Below are 12,710 nucleotides of genomic sequence, written 5' to 3'. Positions count from 1 at the left end.
CTGGCCCAATTACTAGTCACACCTTCAAGCATTGCTAAATGTCACCCCACTTCTACTGGAAAAATAGAAAATGAGTGTACTTCAAGGTTAGGTTAAATGGAGTCTAAGTTCCCAAGTAACCTACCCTAGAAACATTATACAATGACTAATAAAATGCAATAAAGTGTCTCACAAATACAAAGGCAAAAATAAGCCTATACAAAGAGACTACTATATGTACAAACATATGAAAAGGTCTTTAAGATCATCACATTCCTCTTGGTTCTTTTAAGATATCACCTCTTGGATTCCTTGGTCTTGGCCATAGTCTATCAGGACACCTCACTAAATAAATATACATAAAAAATAACATAAATAAATAAACATAGTAGTATATAAAACTTTAAAGAGATAAAGTTCTCCTTCCCGTTACCTTAGAATGTAGACTTATCAAGAGTTAGTTGTGTAAAAATTTTACTATTATCTTTCTGCTCACTTCGCTCTCTTTCTCTTTTTCTCTCTTCTCTTCCTTCTCTCTTTTCTTACTTCTCTCTTTTTCTCCTTCCGTAACTTGTGTCTCCAATTTTACTGCAGATGAAGCCTATTTATAGCATGAGGGGTAATGATTGCTTAGTTGCTATCTAATGGTAAATTGATTTCAATTAATTTAGTTTCACTACCATTTGCTTCTGTTAGTTACGTATGGATAGCATAGAATCATTTGAAATCAGTAGAGATAAGATTTTTGAGCTTCTAGGGTTATCCGTGCATTTATTGCAGTGGATTTTTTTTAAATCACTAAAAATTTCGGGAAGAAGAAAAAAATTTATAATATGCATATATATATATATATATATATATATATATTATATGTATTTTTATATATTTATATATAATAATCCAAATTATAAAGGTAATTAAATTTACAATATATATATATATATATATTGTAATAATTTATATATAATTTATAATTAAAATATTATTCTAAAAAAATATATTATAAATAGGATTTTTGAATATAATTAAATATTATATATTTCCATTTTAATTTTGAAAATTTGACAATAGAAATTTTAATGTATTAAAATTATAAAATATTGTACTTATTTTCTATTTGTTCTTAAAATATAATAACAAAAAAAAATTTGATTACTATTTTAAGAATAATATAATAATATTGTATCTGAAATTTAGGATGTTACACACTTCACCTTCTTCAATAGGCGGGAAAAAAGTAACTATCATCATTTTCTTCTTGAATTTTGTTTTTCTTGCTCTTGCATTCATCAATATTTTTGTGTCATCTGAGAATGAATATTTGCAGGAACCTTCTTACATTGTTATACTTAACCTTTCTCACCAGCCAAGTGACTCTTAAACCTATTAAATCCATCTCCCTGAATAACTTTATCACAGTAAATGCATAACATAACAGATTTTTCATTCTCCTTAAGCAATTTATAATGCCCCCAAGTTATATCAATTTTCCCTCTAAAATTGTTTTGGAAAGAGTTTTGAGTAGAACCCTCTAGTGTTGATGGCGTTTCACTAGTTGCCATACCTAATATTTAAATATCACGCAATAACAACAAACAAAAAAAATATTGTAAATTAAATCAACCAAAACTAATATACTAGTGAGCAGCCAAAGAGTAGCTAACAATAATATCATGCTAAAATAATCAAATTATAGCTTCAAATAACAGGTAACAATAACATAATGTTAAAACAACCAAATTATAGAGTCAAAGAGCAGCTAACATAATGTTAAAGCAACCAAATTACATAGACAAAGAAAAAAGCTAACATATAATTATATTTTACAAATAGAGCGTCCAACATTTCAATGTACAAAATAACTAAGAAGAGCATCCAAGCTGTCAAGATTAAATAATATGGTTGTTAACCTAAACAAGAAGGAGTGTGGACTAAAACCTGAACACAAGATGTCGTAATGAATTATGAACGCGAACATGAAACGTTAATAACAACAAAAAATGCAACATAGAGTGAAAATGAAAACCCAATGCTATTATATGCAACGCAAAGCTGAGATGCCATAGTGGCATCAAAGATGGAAGGCGTGCAATGGCAGAGAAAATGGAAGGTGCAGTAGAGGGGATGGGAGGTGTTGAACGATGACAACAACGACTCAGACTACACATGTTCTTCTATGTGGCACACGTGTTTGGTCTGTAACGTGCTCTTCTACGTGTTGCACAACGTCGAAGAAGGGTTGTGGCATAGTAGGGTGACAATGTGATAGGGCGATGGCATGACAAGGCAGTTGATGGAAAACTTAAGAGAAAACTAAATTGTTGTTGGCTTCTCTTCAAGTTCCTCCCTAGATCTTCGACTCCTTGATTCTCCTTAAGCTTTTGTTGAAGCCTCCATTGTAGGTAGAAGCTCTAAGGTTCACCTTAAAAGGTGAAGAACACTCTCAAGTGGCGCCACTCCTTGGAGTAAGATTAGCCACTTCAAAACTCACCACACTCTTGTGTGAAAAGGATAAGAGAATTGGATTAAAATCAAAGAGTTTTGAGACTTTTGGAAGAGAGAAAATTCAGAGGAAATTTCATAATTCTCTCATATAATGCATCAAAAGTGTTTACAAAGTGAAGGAAAAGACTTATATAATGAAGGAGTGGCTTGTTGTGCAAGCTAGGCTAACTATAGTTAAAGGAGAACCATGGTTAGCCTTCTTACACCCAAGCTAATCAGTCTAGTAACTTAGAAGCTTGTTGAACAAGCTTTTAACATAGATGCTTGAGAAGCAAGCTAAACTAGAAGCTTGTAGCACAAGCTATCCAAGTGTATGGGAGAAGCCAAGGTAATTTCTGCCAAGGAAGGTGAGCTAGGCGGCCAAGGTTGTTTCCTACAATTAATCCAATTCAAAACTTTTGGAATTGGTTTAGTTAGGTTCACCAATTGATGGTGAGACCTACCTAAATCAATTCCTTGAAAAAAAAAATGGAAGAAAAAAAGTCTAATATGTAAAATTTAGCCTAGGCCTACCAATGACCCAATTACTAGCTATACCTACACACCTTACTATTTATCACCCTCTTCTACTACTAAAATTATGAAAATCAATGACCCTTAATACAACGTCAAACGGAGAAAAAGTCTCCAAGTAACATAACCTAAAATCCTTATAAGAAATGAAAGAAAATGTCTCACAAACACAATCGCAAAATACACCTATACAAGTATCTACTATATACAAGGTACAAGAATTCAAAATATACAAGGTATGTACAATAGAGACTATGAGACTAAAAAAAGGAATCATACTCAATGTTCATATTGAGCATAGGTCTAAGAAGCACCTCTTATGTAGAAGTTTCCTCTAACCTCCTAACCATGTGATGGCATCCTTACTAGCATTGGTGGAGAGATGATGACCAATGTGAAGGAAGCCTTGGCTCCTTTGATCAAGTTCTTAAAGATTGACATCTTTGATGGAGGAAACTGACAAAAATGGAGAGTGGAGGTTAAGTGTTTGATAAAAGGTTTGAGAGGACACAGTAGGGTTTGGCTCACTCCATGGATGATGAGGGCCACTTCTAGGGTTTTCTCTCAAGGTGAAGATAGGTAGGGTTTGGTTGAATATTAGCCAAGAGTGACTAAGGAAAATATAAAGGCTCAAAGGCTCTCTCTATATTAATTTTCAAAGTATTTACAAGGAGGCTAGCCTAGGGTATTTATAGAAGGGAGGATACATTTATGGTTACATTTGAGAGTGCATGGCCAAGTAATGCAAGCCAAATGCACTTCAGATGAAACCTAAATTAACCCTAGATGCTACTTGGTGACTAAGAATGGAATCTTTGGATTTGATTAAGCTACATCTAGGTGCATGATAAGACCATGCAACCTAGGTGCCCTCCACTTGGGCCTAAGCTTTGCCAAGTAGGGATGGCAAATATACCCGTACCCGTAGGTAATACCCGAACCCGTCCCGACTTTGACGGGGAATACCCGGTTTGACCGGGTACGGGTACGGGTACGGGTAAAACCCGATATATTGAATCGGGTACGGGTACGGGTACGGGTATGTACTTACCCGCCCCGTACCCGTACCCATATCCGTCCCCGTTCTCATTTTTAATTTAATATTCACTTTTAATTTAATTATATTAAAAAAATTTAATATTTTTTTATGTATGATTATTTATTATAATGTGAGATAAAAAAATAACTTAATTATAATTATAATATAATAACAAAAAATAATTTAAAAATATTATTTTTTTTTAAAAAAATAAAAAATAAAAAAATTGACGGGTACGGGTACGGGTACGGGTATACCCGATACCCGACGGGGACGGGGATGGGGATGAAAATCCATACCCGACGGGTATGGGGACGGGGATGGGGATGAGTTTTACTTGCGGGGACGGGGACGGGTATCATGAAACCCGTACCCGCCCCGCCCCGTTGCCATCCCTATTGCCAAGTCCAAAAATAAATCTAATGCCACCAAAAAACATGTAAGGCCTAGTTTCCAACCTTAATAAAACACCTAGCTATAAAATAAAATCCTATAATCTAAGACACCCCATAATACAAGGGTAAAATGGGAAATACAAATAAAAATAAATCCTATGATTAAGACACCCCAAAATACAAGGGTAAAATAGGAATTACAAGTAAAATAAATCTTATGTCTATGGTACCCAAAATATAAGGGTAAAATAGGAAATTAAAGACAAGGGTAAAATAGGAATAATAAATTTAATGCTAACAAGGCTTCTGAGAATGATTAATATCCATAAGAAGCATGTCTCTAAGGTGTTAGCTCCCCTATCCTCTTCCAATCTCCTAGCCATGGACCTAGTAATGGGTCTCACATAAAGCTCCAAGGATGGTCCTCTATCACTATGGACCTAGTTAAAGGCCAAATGGTCTTCAAGCGTGAGCTCTCCTATGGATCATCCTTCACCCTTCTTGGTCTCAAACTCTCAATTTTATGGACTTAGGTTTAGGGAGCGTGATTGAAGACTCAACAAGATGCGCAACATCTAAATTTTTTTTCTTCTAATTTTGATTTTTTTAAAACTCAAAACGACGTTGTTTTGAATTATTATTCTTTTAAAAAAAAGTGATGACCTGACCTAGGTCATGAAACCCGACGAGTTGATGGTTCAACTAGGAATTTGACCGAGTCTCACCAAGTCACACCAAGTCAGGTGCATATCTAATTTGATTAAAGGTTTAGATCGGCCAAATCATCGATTCATGGTTCAATTGGTCTAATTGATCAGTTCCAGCTAATTTTTAAAAACTATGGGAAAAAGTGCCCCACATTCTCACACCTGGCATGGCAACATCCACGTCTGACCTCGATCAAGTAGAGAGATCACTGCCTGACTCATGTTTGACGCCACACACTTCAGCGCCTACTGTGAACTCAAGCAAAGACGAGTCTTTCTCCTCACACCCAACGTCATTCAACCCACGCTCAACGAGGTTCCAACCTGAGATGAGTCTCTCTCCTCACACCTGGCATCACCAATCATGTGCCCAACATGAAAGAGATAAATACCTCTCCTCTAGAACTACATTCGACGGCTTGAAGGCACGCCTCACACAATATCAGATTCTGCAGCTGTGTAGAACCCGATTTCACCTAATTTCTTGAAAACCAAAAAATTCCAACAACATGGAACACAATAATTTGCATATATACAACATATACAACATGATTTTCCATAAAAAAAACAACATCCAATTGAATACTTGAAGCACATCTTCCAACAACTAGTACAACTTACAACATGAATATAAATCTCTATATAACAACTTCAATCATAATGTAAAAACTTCAAACATCCTCATAACATCATCATCCATATCAACAATTCATCACATAATAACTTAGGATATCATATATTACCATATGCTATAATAGAATTAACACATCATTCTCAACATGTGATCATCAATTAGCATACAATATCAACTTCCACATAACACAACACAATTAGAGTTACACTATTGTTATCAAACTCATCTTTATCTCATATGAAATATAAGAAGAGTTTTTACAAATTTCATGAAGAACTCATGTTCTAATTCCATCATCTACCATATTAAAAATTGAAAAAATCGTAATAGTTTGTCTAATTGATGATAGTTTTACCTTTGTTCACTAAAATGGTCATAACTGGAGTTTTAGATCTCATTTTTAGGCTATTTAAAATTCATTAGAAAGATAATATTCAAGGCTACAACTTTTATGAAGACCTCAAGACCAAATTCGGTCATTTACCGCCACTGCTATAGTGCTCAATTCATCGCTTCAATGCTGAATTTTTGCCAACCTAGTTTTTTTCTCATACCTACTGCGTTGGATCTCTACCATCCTAGTTTTTCCCATGGCTGCAGCACTCAACTACAACTACAACACTCAACTGAAATTCTAGTGCTAGATCTCAACCATCCAATTTTTCCCTATGGCTGCAATGCTCAACTGCGGCTACAACATTAGGTGCAATATATTTTTGCATATTAATGGTTTTCCCTTTTATATCTTACTTACACTTCATAGTTTTTCTTCCTAAACATCACCTACAACACCATTTTCATTGATTTACCCACACCAAATTGAAATACACTCAAATTTACACATCTAGTTCATGACTTTTGCATCCAAACCCCAACTTCAACATGCAACAAATTCAAAAGCAGCCACTATAATGAAAACCATCACCTCTTTTTGTGCCCATACTGAAACCCTTAGAGTTAAGGAGAAATAAAGGTGGTCATAGGGGAAAACATGGATTAATGGCAGAAGCTGTCAGAGGAGCATTATTTCTCGAGAATCATCATTCCAAGTTGGGGAAAAGGAATTATCAAGTCCTAAGCATGTATGAGAGATAAGGGTAGAGAGGTGAACCTTAAACCTCTTAGGTTATCTATTTGAGGGGGTCTCTAGAGTATGAAATTGATTGAAATTATATTAGTATAGTATGCTATGATTTGTATTCGTTTGGATCGATTAAATTGATATTGAGTTGTGCATTCTAAGGGTTAGGGTTGTTATGTATGGGTTTTGGGGGTTTTGAGTGTATAATTTAAAGATTTTGTGTGATTTGTTTGATTCTAAAAATTTTGGTATAGACACGTCTCGATATTTTGATGAATGCTCTTTGTGAGATTACTAAATGAGGTTTTGTTTGTTAGGTTGAAAAGTAGACATTTGGAACTACAATTTAGACATAATAATTATAACAACCCGCCTGCCAGGCCATCACAGTAGTGAAACAATAAACATTCATGCATATCACAAAAATCACATACAACCAACTTCATTAGAATCATATACATCAACTCCTGGATATTTAGGTAACATTGTATATATAATAAGTACAGGAAAACTTAAAACCAAAAACCTATTCATAAGTGTAAAATATTTATATAATCAAAAAGGCCTTTAAGGTAATAGTTATCCTAAAGATGTATATACAATAATTACTAAATAACTATCCAAAAACTAAAAGAATAAATCCTAGGTGTTGGTCAAGCTCTATACACTAGCTGTATCAAAATAATTACACCACAAAAAATCCTCCACCAGAGGCACATCATCCACCTAATCTTAATCTGCTGTCAAGCAAAGTATGATCATCACAATCCACATCATGAAAAGTAAATGGTAAGCTCGTGTAAAAAGAAAATCAATAACAAAATAACATAAAAAAACAAAAGCTAACTATATTAATATCATTCAAATTAAACACAAGTACCACTACGCGCGCGCACACACACACACACACACACACACATATATATATATATATACATATATATATATATATAGATAACTGTATACAGATGTTTACATAATGGTTTATACATCTCTTTACACTATTGTGTATATATAATATGTATATCATGTGTGTATATAACTACGTATATCTCTTTATATATGGGTGTACACAAACTTAAAATATGTTGTCACGTATTTTAGTGATATTGGTCACTTCAAGCAACAATATGACTCAATTTGTCCCCATACTGTATAAACTAAACTAAGAATCTAGAGGAGTCATCTTACAAAACTCTTCACTTCAGGGACCACTTGTCTACCCGAAGGGTTTTTCATCCATGATCTCTTAAAGAACCGTATCTTAGATCCTTAAGAATAGTGTTATCACATGTCTCAGGTTATTTTTAATTTTGATTGTATAATTTTCATATATGAAAAAGGACTCTTGTTCGTGATAGATCATGAAGATAGACAACAATATACAACAATTATTGCATAACACCCGAATTTTTGAATTACATGTTCCAATCATTCAAACTACAACATTTGTTGTCTATGACAACAATAAAAAATCGTTGTTGAAAGCCAAAAAAACCGTTCCTGAAAGTTTAGGGAACGGTTTGGCAACGGTTTGTCAAGCGTGGATTTATCAATCGTTGCCTATTCCAATATGCAACGGTTTTTTTGGCATATACCCACGATGTCAAAAAAACCGTTACCTAAACTTCCTGGAACGGTTTTCATGATCTTCATTGGCAACGGTTTTTTTTTTAATTTAAGGCAACACTATAAATTTTTAAAGAACGGTTTTAGAAATGTAGTCTTTTTTTATAGGCAACACTTTTATGACCATTGCTAGTGACATTAGAAATTTTTTTTTAAGGTTGTCTATGAGATAATATAGGCAACAATTTAGACTCAAATTTAAGCTATAATTTTGTAAACGTTGTCTAAATAAACGTGCAACGATTATTTTTATATTGACTTATAATATTGGTAATAACACACCATTATTTAATCAATAATCTTCACCATATACTACTTTTAAATGGTTATGAATGTAATATATATATATATATATATATATATATATATATATATAAAATAAAGAATTGATTTCATCCTCAAAAAATAATAAAATAAATTATAAAATAAAATTCAAACACATGTAAAATTCACTTGCATTAATTAGTTCCAAGTATATGACAATTCAAAAGCATAAAACTCCAAATAAAATCATCCAAAGATGTCAAAGTTTACATAAAATTTCTAAATTTCAAAATAAAGTGTCATCTAGAAATATTATGCATAGCTAGTCATCCATCCATGTAAATAACATCATTCAGTCTCTTCATCATCATAAGGTTGATCTTCATCAAGTCTTTCATCATCAAGTCTTTCCTGCATATAAATATATTTTTTCACTTAGAAAACTTATAAAATTAATCCCCAATCAATCTCCAACAATTAACATAAGTTAAAGCTAGTTATACTGAAAAAAATTTCATAACTGGTTTGGTATATGCAAATGAAATGAATTAAAATATAATTTAGAACTCGACAAAGGCATAAATCATACCTTACCATGACCAGGACTATGGGTTGAGGCAGAAGAAGGAGGTGTCCCAGTAATACCGCTTGTGACACAAGACAATTAATCAAAATCATAAAGAGAACTAAACCTATATCTGTCAAACCTCTACAATAATTTATCAAACAAATACACTATTACATTCTAAAGTAATCTATGAAACCAATAGCATTGTTGAGAGCACACAAATACCTTAGGAGGCCGTGCAACAACAAAGGCATGGCCATTTCCCAGCATTTCCATATGAGCCTGAATTATGTAACAAAGATTTTTGCAGTCACCAGGATCTTGAAAAGGTTGAAAACACATGGTATCACCCATTAAAACCCTGACCATACGAATTAAAACCCTGGCAAGTAGCCGTGAACATTTGCTGCACCACCAACAAATTGAGTTTAGTAATTTGACCAAAGGATAAGAAAATCTAAAGTTCTAGAAGCTGCAAATTGAACCTGCATGATTTTGAAAATAGAGTCTCGTAGCTGCAAATCCAGTGCTACAAAAAAAAGGCAGAAATATAAGAAAACCTAGTGTACATCTAGAATTAATACCTTCTAATCAAAAGAAGTTCCACGATTTGAAAAAATAAAGAAAATTACAGTACCAAAACAGAATACAGACACGTTTCAGTTTGGTTCCCAAGAAAATACTGCAAAGCTATCGCTGCATACTCCTGCAATGTAAAACAAAAAGGATCTATAATAAGAAAGACTTTAAAGAGTAACTAAAAGAATCAAATGAAAATAATAAGCAACAAAGACTGTTACCGTGATATGTTTAAACACATGATGAATAGAAAAACCCCTTGCATGCACATAGCTTTTGCTTTGTTAAGTAGCGCACAGTTAAATACACTAAGCCAGATGTATTAAGGAACTATAAAACTGGAATATGTAAATGTAAAGTTCAAGCAAATTTATTAAGAAATAACAAATTTAAGTCTCCTTATTATTATCATTAAAAAACAAGTCATATACACATTCGAGAGAAAATAAGTGAAGAACAACTAGGGAATAAGACATTCTCCAAAATCAAGTAAAAAGTATGAGAACACCATCTGTCTCTATTAAATCAGAAATAGAAACTCCCTTGAAACAGCCATGGGCTGGGCACCAAAGCTACCATCATCACAAGATTCCCAACACAAAGCTACCAGTGGAAAAGTGGGACTGTAACCATTTGACCATTTTCTTTTTTAAACGGAACCTAAAAATCCACAAAAAAATAAAAGGATATCAACCAAACATCCACATATAACAATACAAGTTACTATGATGCAACGAAAATCTGATCTATTGAAAAATCAACTGCATAAGTTACTTTCTTATTAATTATTAATTTCTTGGTTAAGCTTACCAAAATAAGTTACTTTAGTTTATTTCAATAAGTTTCATGGTTAAATTTATGAGATGAGCTCTCACATTAAACAATCTTATTAATTAATTACTTGCTATCATGCGAATAATACTCAGTTGTCAAAAGTTTTAAACAATCTTGGACAAAAATAGTAGAGTATACTTTATTGACCAAAATGTCAAAGAAAACAAATTAATCATGGTTACAACTATAAAAATGAATCCATAATAACCAGGAACATTCACAATTATTAACAATAGCTTCTAACACTAATTAAAGGTTCAAACTATCATGAAACAGAAAATACATGGAAATCAAATTTGCTTAGAGGGCTTAGCTTATGCCCTGTAAGCAGTTTTGGGTAAAAGTCATATCCAGGCACAGTCAAGTTAGAAATTAAATCTTCTTTAGCTAGGATAACACACTTTGAATAGAATCTGAAATCACTTTGGATTTGTGCAAATTAGGGGCAGAGTTATGTGGAAAAAGAACTAAAATGTCATGTTTGTTAATTAGGTATGCAAAATCTAAAACAAATCCTTGTATGCAAGGAAGAAAGCATTTTAAGTTTTGTCCCAAGTGAAAAACAAGAAAGAATGAGATGGAATAGACCTCTTGGAGCAAGGAACCATCGAGGGTGTTGAAGAGCCTAACGAGGGTGCCCTTGGAGCTGGCGGTGGCAAGCAAGTGTCCATCGTGAGTGAGGGCGAAGGGTCCTCTTGGAGGCGTAATGCTCAACCCTAACCTAGCCCTTCTACAGGCCAGGGCACACCAACACCATGGTGGCGGAAACGTGAGAGAGGTTGCAGAGGCCCTTAGGGTTAGTAATAGTCTCAATCTTGTGGGCCAGGACCACCGCGATGCGGTCACGCCAGAGACGGACGCCCTTCACCTCCGACCGGAAGGAGAGCTCGTCAATGCACCGGGACTGGTGGTCATCCCATACCATCACCTTGTTCGGAGCCGCCGCCCACGAAGGCGAGGATGTTGCATCGAAAGAGCATGTGGACCAGGCCCATGCCGTCGTCGGGGCCGAAGTCGCGGCGGAAGATCTCGCGGAAGGGGTCGCAGTTGTAGATGCGGAAGTCGTGGTTGGTGGCGGCAGCGAAGCAGCCGGAGTCCTGGTTGAAGGAGAGGTGGAGGAGGGTGGAGAAGTGGGAATCGAGGGTTTGGGTGGCGGTGGTGGTGGCGGTGGTGGTGGCGGTGGCGGTGGCGGTGGCGGTGGCGGTGGGAGGAGCTACCTCGTTGGAATCTAGGGTTTGTAGCGGTGTAGGAGTGGAGGAGGGTTTGGGGATTTGAAGAGAGGGAGAGGGGGTTGCTGATGAGTGAAAGGGCAGCGTGTAATATTTTTGGAATTAAAGGGAGAAGTTTAATTTTTTTAATTAATATTTCCCGCAAGCACGAAAGGGTGGGTATAATATTAAGCAACGTTTTTTATTGTGTTGCATGATATAAAATAAGCAATAATTTATAAATTGTTGCCTAATATCAATTTTAAGAACGGTTTTTAAACTGTTAGGTAGAAAAGTGGCCACGATTAGAAATTTGTTGCTTGTTTCATATTTCAAGAACAGTTTTGTTAATATTGAAAAGAGAATAGTGCATGCTTTGATCAAGTGTTGCCTATATGTGCTTTTGGGAACGGTTTTATAATTGTTGTCAAACAAAGTGCCAACAGATTACAAAGTTGTTGCCTATTCCATATTTCGAGAACACTTTTTTAGGCGTTGCCTAAAAACTCGTTGCCTAATATAAAAAATGTTGTAGTGAAATTTTCATTCAATCGGTAAAGATGTTCAAAAAGGCATATTAAGCATTAAGAAGGCACTAATATCACATTTTGATTACATACTCATACTAACTATTCACAAAATAACCATTAAAGTCCCTTAGGATTCCCACGGGAACCTATAGGCAATTTAAAAGTCATAATTACAAGCTCAATCATGAAATTGAGGCATAAACAAATATACAATATCAAATAGAACAATGAAAAACCATAGACAA

At 34.5% G+C, this 12,710-nt stretch overlaps 1 pseudogene; it reads right to left on the bottom strand.

Annotated features, from left to right (window-relative positions):
• Positions 1-9,094: 9,094 nt before the first annotated feature.
• On the bottom strand, positions 9,095-12,058 carry LOC114916904 (autophagy-related protein 18c-like; annotated as a pseudogene).
• Between the last annotated feature and the right edge of the window lie 652 nt (positions 12,059-12,710).

Source organism: Cajanus cajan, chromosome 7, assembly GCF_000230855.2.
Source record: "Cajanus cajan strain Asha chromosome 7, NIPB_CcT2T_4, whole genome shotgun sequence".
Taxonomy (NCBI): Eukaryota; Viridiplantae; Streptophyta; class Magnoliopsida; order Fabales; family Fabaceae; genus Cajanus; species Cajanus cajan.
Note: the sequence above shows the minus strand (reverse complement) of the source record. Positions and strands in the feature narration are given on the sequence as shown.